The sequence below is a fragment of the Styela clava genome, chromosome 6 (assembly GCF_964204865.1).
Source record: "Styela clava chromosome 6, kaStyClav1.hap1.2, whole genome shotgun sequence".
In the NCBI taxonomy this organism is placed as follows: Eukaryota; Metazoa; Chordata; class Ascidiacea; order Stolidobranchia; family Styelidae; genus Styela; species Styela clava.
The window spans coordinates 8,262,652-8,276,282 of NC_135255.1; the positions used below are offsets into that span (position 1 = coordinate 8,262,652).

General features: G+C 35.6%; 1 long non-coding RNA gene across 1 annotated transcript; it reads left to right on the forward strand.

Moving 5' to 3' along the window:
- Positions 1-9,335: 9,335 nt before the first annotated feature.
- On the forward strand, positions 9,336-13,406 carry LOC144424635 (uncharacterized). Its single transcript, XR_013476858.1, has 4 exons — positions 9,336-9,402; positions 10,211-10,272; positions 11,287-11,402; positions 13,357-13,406. It is a non-coding gene; the product is annotated as an uncharacterized LOC144424635 (long non-coding RNA).
- Positions 13,407-13,631: the final 225 nt, after the last annotated feature.

The following is a 13,631-nucleotide window of genomic DNA, read 5'->3' on the forward strand; positions in this document are numbered from 1 at the left end:
TATTTTTATGTTTAAAAATATATATTTCATCAATATAACACATTCTGTACACCCACCGAAATAAGACTAAGATTAAATATAAAGAATAAAACAGCAATGCACCCAATATAAAAGCCAACCAAGGTGTATTGGACTCGGACAGTGAATATCACAAGTGCACGCTTCTTTATACTGTAGTATAAATTCAAATTAATACGCGCTAAGCTAGAATCCGAGATGCAAAAACTCGAAAATACGTCGCCGAGGTTATTGTGCCGTTGTGACGTCACAATAGTCCTGTGGGAACAATGATAATTCATTATGACGAAACAATTGCACAAATGTGCATGTCATACTAAATCTTCATTTTTATGGGTTTCGGAATTCTTAAATAAAATCTGAGTTAACAGACAGGTGCGCAGCATCACATAAATACCTATTTTATAAAAAAAACTCAAAATCGCCAAAAATGACTTACGCAATTCGGTTATTAGCGTGACGATATTATAGTAATTAGACGTATTGATATACAGCCTAATTCTAAACTGCTCTCTGTGTCCTAAAGTACCACTAAGAACGGGTATATAAATGAAAATCTTCCATCACTCAATGCTGCATGCATCAAATGAAGGCTTGACCAAATTTACCTTTCGACCGATATATTTTGAAACAATATGAGCTAAGAGGTCACTGATGACACACTTTTTTATATAACCACGAATTTCCCTATAATTTGCATTTACGTAGTTTTTAAATTATAGGTGAATTTCGATAAGCAAAATATATAAAGTTACTACATATTTTATCCAATAAAACAATATTCTTTTCTTTTATTCGCAAACTTTTCAAAGGTATTTGCTATTATACTCTATATATGTTAGGTAGTCATAACATAACATAAGGTGATTATTAGTCACTACTCAGCTACATTCAACATGCGGAAGACATAAACGGTAGTAAAGTGTTGAAGGTACCGACTAGGTATTTTTTTTATATGTTAGTACTCTATAGATATAAACTATGCATAAGTTAATTAGTATATATGTATATGTCAAAACATATTTAAACTTCACCTGCTGTGTACCAGTATATCATAATCCTAATTTTCCATTAAAACACATAAAGACACAAATCTTTGAAAATGTATGGACTGGTATGGACTTTCAATAGACTGATACTCAAAAATCTGAATTCGGGTAACTTGAAAATGGTTTGAAACTAAAAATTAAACTCCGATTCCGAATTGGACAATAAAACTATCCGTAATAAGCATTAAGGTGGACGAAATAACTGAAATAACAAATTTACTCGAACGGTGTGTATTTGGCAGCAGAACCTTCTATCTCTACCTTAAAATCATTTATAAACCAATATGTTTGCTTGTTTATTCATCATATTCTTTCAAGATAATCTCAATCTACGCACTGACCTGGAATGTCTTTTGCGACTTATAATTTCGTATCTGTTCTCACTTCCTTATGCACTTTAAAATAATTTATTTTGGATTATCTTATAATTTTACTGAGTTTCTGCAACAACAAACGTTTCATTTCGACATTCCGGCACGGCTTATTTTATATTTACTTAGGACTCGCAACAATTTTTTAATCGCTCGGTTTCTACCTTTTTATATGGTTTCGACTTCGCAATCAAATGGCTTTACATTCTATAACTCAAAACTATAGACCAGTGGTTCCCAATCTTTTATGGCTCGTGGCCCCCTTCTGGCGCCTTATTGCACTCGTGGCCCCCATGTTCACCATCCAAAAAAACTCAAACTATATAGAAACAAAAAAAAGTCCAAGCTTTTTAGTATACAATCAATGGGAATCTTGGACTTGGGACTGCCTTGCAAGGTTTCTTATATGGAGCACAGTCTTTGATACAGCCAGAGACGAATGCCACTGTCAACATCAAAACGTTTTTTTTTGATTTTGTTTTGATGGTGACAAGATCAGAAAAGCCAGATGGGCTGTGGCAAGTCATAGGCCTACTATCAGTGAAGAAGCTTTCATGCTAAGTAGTGGCTAAGAATACGAAATGCCACTTCATAGCTACATTCACTCTGTCATTTAGATTTACTTTGGTGAAGCCAACGCCAATGCAACTGTCGTTCCATTTTCGTATTGTGGGCAATATGATGAAACAATTCACGTATGGGAAAGTGAATTCACCCTGAAATCGCAAATAACCTGTTCATGTAATGAAACTGCGGTGAACGGGAGATTTTGTTTTAAAATAAAAGTATGCAAACTAAGTTGCTTTATGATCAATTATTGGTCTTGTGTCGTGGCCCCTCTTGAACTGCTTTGTGGCCCCCTTAGGGGGCCATCGGCCCCCGGTTGAGAACCACTGCTATAGACAGTGTTTTGATATGTAAGGCCGATGAAAATCCTTTTTTTAAAACTCCAAGCAATTGCAGGTTTCTTACTTGGGTAGTCATAATAACTTGTCTATGACATGAAGGGTAAGGTGATCACGAGCAGGTAAAATAGATTTAGCATGGTTTACGTTATTTATGCATCAAAACTTGTATATTCCACGTTTGGTATATAGTAAAAAGATATCACCTATAGGGAAGTCGATTAAGACGTGGGTTCCTTTGTGTTGTCATCAAATTGTTACAGGCTGATATTTAAATTTACTTTCCGGTCGTTGCTAATACATAAACCGACAACACAGTTGCTGATGCATCATCGGCACAGTCTTAGAGACAATAAGTTATAGTAGGGAATACAGAATTACCGTAAGCACAATTACCTAACCAAGGTAGCCGCTGACAGGTAGACCGAATGGTCATTTCGCGGTTATCCTGTCCATTCTGGGCAAAGTCATAAATATGTATATATATATATATTTTTATTTTGCTTTAACTTTATTGTGCCCGTTTGCCTGCATGGATGGCTAATAAAAAACGATTTGATTGATTGATTGAATTATTTGTGATTATTTTAGGTTACAGTTTTTAATTGTGATAATTTTTATACTTTAAGAAATCATATAGCACGGATAATATTTTTTTTGATGCAAAGAAATTTCAAAAGAACGTAACACACGCATTTAATAACAGGTTCGGTGGTATTAACCATGATAACAAGTAGCCAAGTAGGTGGTAATAACCATGATAACAAAAGATTCAAATCCCGTTTACTAAGACAATTCAGGAAAATGTTAAATGCCATAAAGGTTCTAGATCCTCGGCTCTAGCTCCTTAAAAGCAACACGGCTTTCGCCACCAACCTAAATAATGCATGTCGCTGGAACATTTATATATATATATGACTTACCATATTCCTTGTCGACGGTGTTGGTAATCGAGCAGTAGACTGCGTTTGAGTAGAGTTGTAGCTCATTATACGTTCACCGAAGAAAAATATCATTGGGCTACTGTATTTTACTAAATAGCCCATGGGTTTCAGATACTGAAGAAATGTTGTCTTTCAATCGTGGGTTTACATTAATAAAATAGTGTATTTCCAAATCAAAATTATTTTATAATTAGAGGAATATATCGATTTGAAGGCGGTATTTTTTTTTTATAAACAAAGCCAGCTACCCAAACTAGTAAATATCTGACATGTGGGATAGTACGAGTTGGACCCTTTGTACAATGCTATTAGACGTACGGTCATTTACATATAACAGATTGAAGAATTTGGGAAAAGGGAAGGACAAAGAAATATTTTACATGCATACTTGATTATAATTTTATGCCACGATTTAAATCAGATGCTAACCACAAGTGTTTATGTGTTATACGGCTATTCTAAATTTAGCTTCCAATAACGCACCCAGAGCAAAAGTATCATTGGCACGTTATGAATATTCCCAGGGGCGGATTAAGCCCCTTTGGTGCCCTAAGCACTGAAGACTTTGGTGCCCCCTCATGTGTAATTTAATTATAAAAACAATAAACCACATAGGTGTATTATCCATTAAAGATAATCACAACCAACAGTAAATAGAACAATTTTTACGAACATTTTTAGGTTTTTTAACTGTTATATATAGCCGATATATATATCGGCCGTTAACTGCCGATATTATATATATGCAAACACGCAATATCGGGCCGATATATCGGTTGGGCTAATCCTGAGGGAGTGTGACAATAAAGATTCATGCCTCCAGTCTCAACGTGAATCGAAATACCAAAGGATACAAGTCACAACTGTAGTTTGGAATTTTACCGGTACCTAGTAGTCTACCTCAAAGTGGTTCAAGGTTGCTATGTTGAAGGACCGCAAAAACTTTTGAGGAGCTCTCGCGGGCCGCAAGTCGGAGAAAACCCAAAAGTGATCAAAATATAGCGAGTTTACTTACTTTAAATTTAATAAACAACGAAAGTTCACCGTTCTAATCAGACTATTATCATGTTGCACGGGTGGCGTTCTTTTAAAGAAGATATATAAAGCCTTCAGTTATTTTAAAGTTAATTACCGTTGTATTTTGCGCATCTCGCGTTTAATGTCGCTTCAAATTATAAAAATGCAGCGACAAGGTGAATACTAGAAAGAAAAAAACAACAACAATTTAAGGAAACGACTCATAGGCCCATTTCGTGTCCAATAAATAAGTTTCAGTGTTTATTTTTAGTAAAGAAGGTTAATATGACACGTGAAGACAAAAAATAAGCGAACATTTTGAAGTTTGACTCGCCTGGTGAACTCGTAATATTTTAATAAATACCGATAAACTATATAAAATTCTGCTCTAAAATTTCTGTGGTGCCCCTCTTTGCTTGGTGCCCTAAGCACGTGCTTATATTGTTTAATGGTTAATCCGGCGCTGCTTAGAGTAATTAAAGTATTCCTGGCGCCAAGAAGATCTTCCGCTGTTGGGTATATGATGTTGGTGTATACACTCCGATTCATCGAATACCTGAAAAATTTGAGACTATGTTATAAATAGCGTTGTATTTCGAAAATAATTATCATAGTTATTATATTATATCATTATTATATGATTATGGCAATATTTATTTTGTGCTAAAAAAGTACTATAGTTTTATTTTATTAAGTGCGTTTGATGTTTCCTGAAGCGGTTACTTAATAAATAAGATCTTCGCCCAAGTTCCTAAACTTGCGGTTGTATGCAAAGTAAAAGTTAATTTGTTTCCTGCACTTGTTACACTTCAAAAATTACCTTCAATTTTATTACAATCAACAGTCAGGATAAATGTTGAATAATCTGATGCAAACACAATCTTCTTGTTGCCATTTTCATAGGACTCAGCAGTGATAATAAACACATAAATTTAACAAATGTTTGTGTTACAAGTGGTCACAGTCTAAAGTAATTTTTACTTACAGTATACAAATATTGAAGGGATTACATCATAAACAAGAGAGCTATGCTCAAATATATAGACACGTTACGCTGAAATTCACTGTGGTACGGTACGGTAACTTACCAGCAGGCTTGACCACGGAACCTGTTCGTTGATCAAGTGATCGATATATGTTTGCGGAATCGCCACATGGTGGCAAATTCTGATGACGTCATAGCCCAAAATAAAAACAAATCTCATAAAGCTCACAGGAATATTTGAAATTAATAAAAGTAATAGCCTTCTAGAAAAACATTCCATCATTAACTACTAAAAATTTCAAAGCAATTGGTCCAGTAATGAAAGAGAAAAGCGACTTTTTAAAAACGTGTCAAAGAACAAGAACAGGAACAATAAGAACAAGAGAGCTATGCTCAAATATATGGACACGTAGAGTAACATAATTTTGATGACGTCATAGCGAAAAAAAAGTAATAGCCTTCTGGAGAAAATTTTTATCTTTAACCACTAAAAATTTCAAAGCAATTGGTCCAGTATTCGAAGAGAAAAGCGACTTTTTAAAAACGTGTCAAAGAACAACAAGAACAAGAACAAGAACAACAACAACATAATATTGAAACGATCGTTATGTCCACTACGTGTCCAACAAGAGAGCAATGCTCAAATATATGGACACGCAGAACAATTCCCCAAAAATCATATGCGGTGACCAACGACTAACATACCGGCGGTGACTCACCAGTACCTGTATCGGGGTACCGTGACGGTACAGGGACTGTCATAGATATTTTAGTTCCTGTGACAATTGCAACATCATTTGAAATATCTCGTGATATGAGTCAATTATGTACCGTATTATCGGATCAGGTACCGAACCACAGTCAAACATTTCAGATAAAAACGTTACTAAATAACATGCGTCAACTTAACACCAGCCGAATCGGGGTACAATTTTTGGTACAGTGACTGTCATAGCCATTTAGGGCTGATGGCCAATTCGACTACACGGACAACTCACCAGGCCCTGGGTGGTGTAGCCAGTCTGCGGACAATTTCATTCAAACCGCTATAAAACAAAAACCAATATATCTAACCCGTTAATTTTTTCACCGTGGGTGCATTGGCGGCATTTATTCTACACGCTAAACCTCGTATTAACTTTCTACGACAAAGGGTTGAAGCTATACAAATCCCCAAAGTACGGCACTCGAAAGACGTATTTGCGACCGAACGACCAGTGTGCGACCACGGATTTCAAGCCTTGATCATCGTTTATGCTGCGTCGAGACTATCGCATACGCAGCCATACAGCAATCAAACAGACAAAACACGGTGGTCGCAAATTGGTTGACAATTGTTGGTCTTGTGACAGCGTGAGAACATTGGGCTTCTAATTGCATTTCTGACCGTCATATATTTCAAGAACACGGGTATTTCGAACAAAACTCGTTAAATTATAAACAAAGCACCACAACACAGCAATCAAACAGACGAAAACACGGTGGCCGTAAATTGGTTGACAAAGATATTATCGACGTATCGGAAATGCACACCCCCTATTCCCCCTCCTTCAAATGTAGAAACGCGAAACTTTCAAATATGGTTAAAAGAAACACAACTCTACCCACCTGCCAAGTTTCATCTTTTTATTTCTCATATTTGTATGGATTTTCAAGCTTTTGACAGCTACGAGTTAGTTCAGTGTCACCGCGCTGTGTTACGGTACCAGAACTCCTGTCTTGTGACAGCGTGAATTGAAATTGCAAGATGGTCCGTTGGACACAAAATGGCGTCCGATATCCGCAGAACGTTTAGTGACGTCATAGCAAACAAAAACAAATCTTACAGAGCTAACAGAAATATTTGAAATAAATAAAAGTAATAGCCTTCTGGAGAAAAATTTCATCTTCAACCACTGAAAATTTCAAAGCAATTAGTCCAGTAATCAAAGAGAAAAGCGACTTTTTAAAAACGTGTCAAAGAACAAGAACAAGAACAAGAACAAGAACAACAACATAATATTGAAACGATCGTTATGTCCACTACGTGTCCAATAACGACTATATTGCGGAAACTGGCTGTAATCCAATCACAATGTTTGGTTGCATTAAAAAGTACTCCTATTATAGCGTTACAATCCCAGTGTAACGAAATGCCTTTACATGTTATACATTATAGAAAATGTCTACATTACAAATGCAGAACGATTTCTCATGACAGCGAAATTACAGCACAATTATTCAAACAGTCGTGGGAAGAATATTTTCCTGGCAAACCGTCATTTGCAACGTTTATTATGAAAACAACCAACAACTTTTTTACCGACTTCTTTGTTGCAAAAGATGGCAATTTCAAGATTCCTCCCTGGATAATGAAGCCACCGCAAATTGATACATCGTTAACGATTTATGGTACAACATGTTCACCAACAATACTTCAAACGTCATTTCTTGACCATATACACAAAAACTATCGAGACTATGTACAAGTATTTACTGACGGTTCGAAAAATCCATTTGGCGTAGGTGCTGCATATTATGTGCCTCAAGCGAAAGTAGAGTAAAAACTGAAATTACATCGTAAAAAGTATTAATATTCCGTGGCGAAAAAAGTTTGGGAAGCGCTAGCTTAGATTAGGGATGGTGGGAAGAAGCCGCCAGCAATCATCTGGTACTAAATTATCCCCTACTGAATTTGAACCTGCGAATCCAAGCGGGGTAATCTTAGGTTAGAAATCAAGCGTAGTCCTAAGGCACAATGCGCCACTCAACGCGAACGTAGTCAACTGCAGTGCACTGGCTGACATAGATACTAAACACATTAATATACGTCTATACCCTTACGCTGGATGACGAAATCTCAGGATTGTTCTTTATGGCCGTACATACCTGTATCATATTCGCTTTTTACCTAGAGGTCTACTGTAGAGACAAACTCAAGTGCTTCATACAGAACTAGAGTCTCCGTTAACTATTAGTTTACTCAAAATGACATTAATAAAATTTAAGAAGCAACAAATACATCCGAGTTATTAAATAGAGTAATTTCAAATCACTCATTAATATTAATCGGTAAGTAACAATTTGTTTTTGTTACGTTCTTATTGTGGGGCTCCGTAAATAACAGTCTACCCCTTCACGAGCTCCATAACACCAAATATGTGACTCAGTCGTTGTCGTCGGTATGCACTTGTCTTGAGCAGTCAATTACCGTATTTACTTCACATAGAACCGTGATTAATGCTGTTGCTGATGTTATGTCTCTGCCGTTTGGTTTGGGCGGAGAAATTATCTTTACTGTAGGGGTAGGCATCGAAACAACGTTAATTGTGACTCCACCTTTAAGGACATCGCCGGCACGTTATTGTATGAAAACATTTTTGGCTGCAAAAGTCAATGAGCTAAGATTTGTACGTCAATTTAGAGAATGCATTGATATAACGCTAAACACGCCGTTATTCTTTCATTGAGTGGAAGGAAGGTTACATTTTTGATGACATCCACGTGCGCGTTTATTCGACAAATATGAAAAGACAAATATAATGGAAATGCTGGATTCTTTGTACCAAGCTCCCGTTACTGATGTAAAAATGTGAGATCTGAGATGAACGGTTCCATTACATTTGAACCCACGACAATTGCACCTGCGTACTATTGCACTTATGAATTTTTTTGTTTCACGGTTATTTGAACCCATACTAACCCTAACCCATGGATTTTAGCACCCCCATATATATAGATTGAATCCGCGGATATACGCATGGGTTCAAATGTACGTGGGTTCAAATGTACGGTCACCGAGATAAACACCCCGAAAATATTATGAACGAGGTATTATGCGATCAGAAAATGTATGAAGCAAATCCCAACCGTCATCCTCATTCTGCAACTTGGAGATCATGCGTTAGAAGCGTGATCGGCTCGTTACGGCAACCTGGAGTAATTAAAGTAATCAGTTAAAACTATTTGATTACTAACAATCAGTTAGCTTTTTTCGTCAAATATTTGTGCGCGGGAAGCCACAAGCGACATCGCAGTCACAAATGTTCGTCGTAGGATGAGGTTCAATTTTGTGTAAGATGTATGGATAAGCTGACTGTTGGGTTATGACAGCGAGTTCGAAACGATATTCAGGTGAGCTAAATGTTTTTTATACTTATTGTTTTCATTGCTATTCTATTGCTTTCATTTTTCTATTGTATAAGTGGTAAATTAGAGGTTTTCGGGCATATACGAAATAGAATTATTAACCTAGTACAGACGTCTAGATTAGTGGGTGATTCTCTTTTGTATCGAACTCACTAACATCGGGTTCCACCGTTTCCTCACAACTGGTCGAACTTTAAAGCTATATGGCAATACATAGACTTATCATATTAGAAAACTTAAATGTAATATACTGATCTACGTAAGCTGCATTCAACAGGACAAGATTTACATGAATGTATTGCATAACTTTCAAAACTTTCGCAAATGTAGCGCAAAATCAATGGTTTATTAGAGATTCGCGTAGCCTTTTCACTTTTATATTTTATTGTGTATAGGGTGCTCCCATAGTATTCGTACCAAGATGGCGCACAACCTGAACACAGTATGTGTACATAGTTAGGGTTCAGGTTGTGCGCCATCTTGAATTTCCAGCACGATCTGCATTCCTAACTTAAACTACCAAGATGGCGCACAACCTGAACACAGTATGTGTACCTGGTTAGGGTTTAGGTTGTGCGCCATCTTGGTAGTTTAATTTAGGAATGCAGATTGTGCTGAAAATTCAAATTTTTAAATCATTCCTAACCCCAAATGGATAATTACTAATATGTCATTTTAAAACGTGGCGGGAGCTTTGTGCAAAAGATCCGATAGATTCAGCCCCGCTGTTCATTGAATATGCTAGCTACAGTTCTGCGACAGTTTATTTATCAATATTTTACCTTTTTTTCAGATGCAAAACTATTAAAGGTTGGAGATTTAAAGACACAAAGCAACGAACGAGGAATATTACAAGTAAATATCATTTAAACATTTTATTTGACTTTCGATGCCTATTTTATTCCTGTACACCACTGTTTTCGTTTAGAATGCTAAACAATTAGATGGCAGCGCACCGCGTCTCGGGTCTTGCGATCAAAGTCCGCATCGTTATGCCACATATTTGATCGTGTGTTTTCCCTCGAGATTCATATTTTTACAAGTTTTAATAATTGTCTTTCAAATCAAAATTTCAAAAAAGTAAGACCCACGTTCACGTTTAAAATGCTAAATAGTTCGATGCGAGCCAACATTGTTATTGCGCTTATTTTATCCTGTGCATTCTATCGAAATTTGAGATTTAGATTTTGCACATGTTTTAATAATTGTGTTTTGAGGTCCTAAATAGTACTATAAATATAGTACCTTGTATCAAATTGGTGTACTCTCTTGAGACCCCTAAAATTCGTTGCTCGCTTCTCTGCTGGATAGCGATCTCCAGTTTGCGATTCCCACCGTGAACAATGTGATAATTCTACAAGTTACTGATCAGAGGTAATTATTAGTCATATACTCCATGAAACAGTTATAAAAGTTCATTGGGTGTTTTACTGTTATTGTAATATTTGCAACTCGTGCAGTTTGAAAACTACACCTGATATGTTATAAAATATTAAGCTGAATTTATGAAATTGAATGATTACATATACCTGTAACTGTTGAGTTGATGAAAAGCAATTTCTATGGTAATCTATAATATTTGAAATTTTATGGCAATCGCTGAATAAATTTTATTCGTTCAAATTTTCTTAGTTTTGTGTATTTAAAAAAATATTGGAGAAAAGTTTGGGTTTTATGAAATCAAATGTCGAAATTTACCCCTTACGTATTTTATTGAAACTAACGTATATTTTTTGCTTTGCAGTGTCTCTGTCCAATAGCATTTGTGTAAATTAACTACCTAATGACCTAGTTGGCTCAACGAAATTTAGTTTGAATCAAATTTAGAATTGGCTTGCACAAAATCTCGACACATATATTGATTTTCAGCTTAAAACACTGCTTGAAAGTTGACAGGACAATTTATCAGTGTACCAAAAGAAATTCGTCAAGTGCCAGCTTTTCATCACTGAGTGAGATGGAGGCCTATCAAGTCTGAAGAGCAAGTATGTGCCCAAATCATTTGAAATCTTTTCAATTTAGATGTCTATAGTATTAATAAAATATATATGTTTTTTTTTCGGGAAATCCACAGAGAAATATTACTTTCAATATATTGAGTATAAGCTCAGTTTTGGTTTGTGTGTCAAATGAAATTTTCTAAAAATTACAATCTCAAAATTTCAAAATAACATGATACGCACAACTACCGTTTTATTCTGGCTATTGAGTCGGCCCAGTGAATAAGGCTAGGGCCATGTTTTAGAAATAAAAAAATTAAGCTTTTTTTCGTTCTCGCCCAATAGTCGAGATACAGGAATGCATTAAATTGATCTTATTTTTGTCAGTTTGGGCACCAATGCGCGCTCATAATTGTTTATGGCAAAATCTGTTAAACCAAACCCATGCTCATTTCGTAGAATCGCGGAATTAAATATTCTGTCCTACGAATTAACTGTAGCAATATCCTTGAAATGTCAGTCTTTTTAAAGGTTATTAGGCCAGCATAAATAAAAGGCGTTTCACCGCAATAGGGTGTCACGTTGTGATTACGACAAACAGTGAAATTTTTTCATAGTGATACTTTTAGTTCAGCAGTGTATATCTGCAGAGATACTGGAAGAGTTTGAACTATGCCTCGTTAAGTGCAATTCGGTTAAAACACAACCCCAACTTAATAACCATGCGAATATTAAAACTTATTGTTTAACTTGTTGTTTATCCTAGGGTGCCTATATATACTAATATGTCTGACATTTTTAAAATCGTAGTCCTGGCATTTCATTAATCTGATGAGCGTTTTTGCCACAAATGGTAGTTGACACTAACTAACATACTATATAAAGTAATCAGGCTAATTTTTTAAATGTAACTGTGGCTCATTGTGACCTGTACGCTCGGGTAGTTCACAGTTGATATTCATGCCAATGATGTTCCCAACTAGTTCAAACTGGAATCGTCCCAAATTTCCAATAATGATATTATAAGAGTGAGTCATACTATTTGAATTAAGATAGTCGTTAATCTTACACCTTAAAGAACTCGTGTTCCAACTAAATTTTTCAAAAACGATACTGTATAAATTATATTCAACCTAATGTAAACTCCTTTTTGGTTCTTATCCCCTTGCTAAAAGTCCTATGTTATCATAGCATCAATGTTCATAACTATTTAAAAATAGAGAAATAGAAATGCGTGTCCTATTTTCCCCATTGTTAGTGCGGGTCACGTCATGTTATGCCTAATCATGTGTATTGAAAAGAGCTTAATTAATATAAACTCTCCTATATAATTTCTACTGGATGGTCTTTTTCATATACGTCACTCACCGTCAATATAAGATATAGTAGTTTCAAAACTCTAGAATTTTTACTTTTTTAATTAGATATTAGGAACTTTGGTGTCGCTGCTAGATAACCAGTTTGGTTCCCCGCGACGTCCCTTCCCCAGTAAAACGGTGTAAATTTTATGGTTGTGATACTTTTCACTGGTTGGAAAAAAAAACTTGACTTGACTTGATTAATCGTGTATCTTACCCCCTTTGGTACTAGTTAACCATGACATTCGTGTTCACATGTGTTTCGAACTAAAATTGCATTAAGTTTCCAATAACGATATTATATGAGTGAGTAGAATCAAGTGCGTCAATATGCATCAATATAACCGGGAATCGTACACCCTTTAGTACTGGTTAACAATGGGATTTGTGTCCAAAACTAAAATTTCGAAGGTTACTATATATATACATGAGATCCCACCAATTGTAAATCTACTATAGCCAGCCCTATTGCTAGTAGCCTTATGTTCATAAGCGTTTGAATCTGGGAATATATTCCTTATTTTGCTATCGTTTATTCCCTAGTTATGATCTGTCATGTTCTTATATTTATATATATAATGTCTAAAATGTCTTTGGCATTTATAGATGGCATCAAGTTATTTATAGATGTATATTTTCAGGTCTCTGGGATGGGAAGAAAAGACTATAGAGAATATGAAGGTAAAATATAACACACTAATAAATAATTTACTAGTTAAGATTCAGATAATGAGATACAACATAGCACACTGACAGACCATTCCGAATAAGTAATATTTATAATATTGAAAATCTGCAAATAATATAGAATGAACGTAAATGAATATCAGTACAAGTTGTCGTCCTTGTATCTTTAGGATAAGCATAGCTTATCACTAGGGCTGGGCATTTCGAATCGAATATTCGAATCGAATCG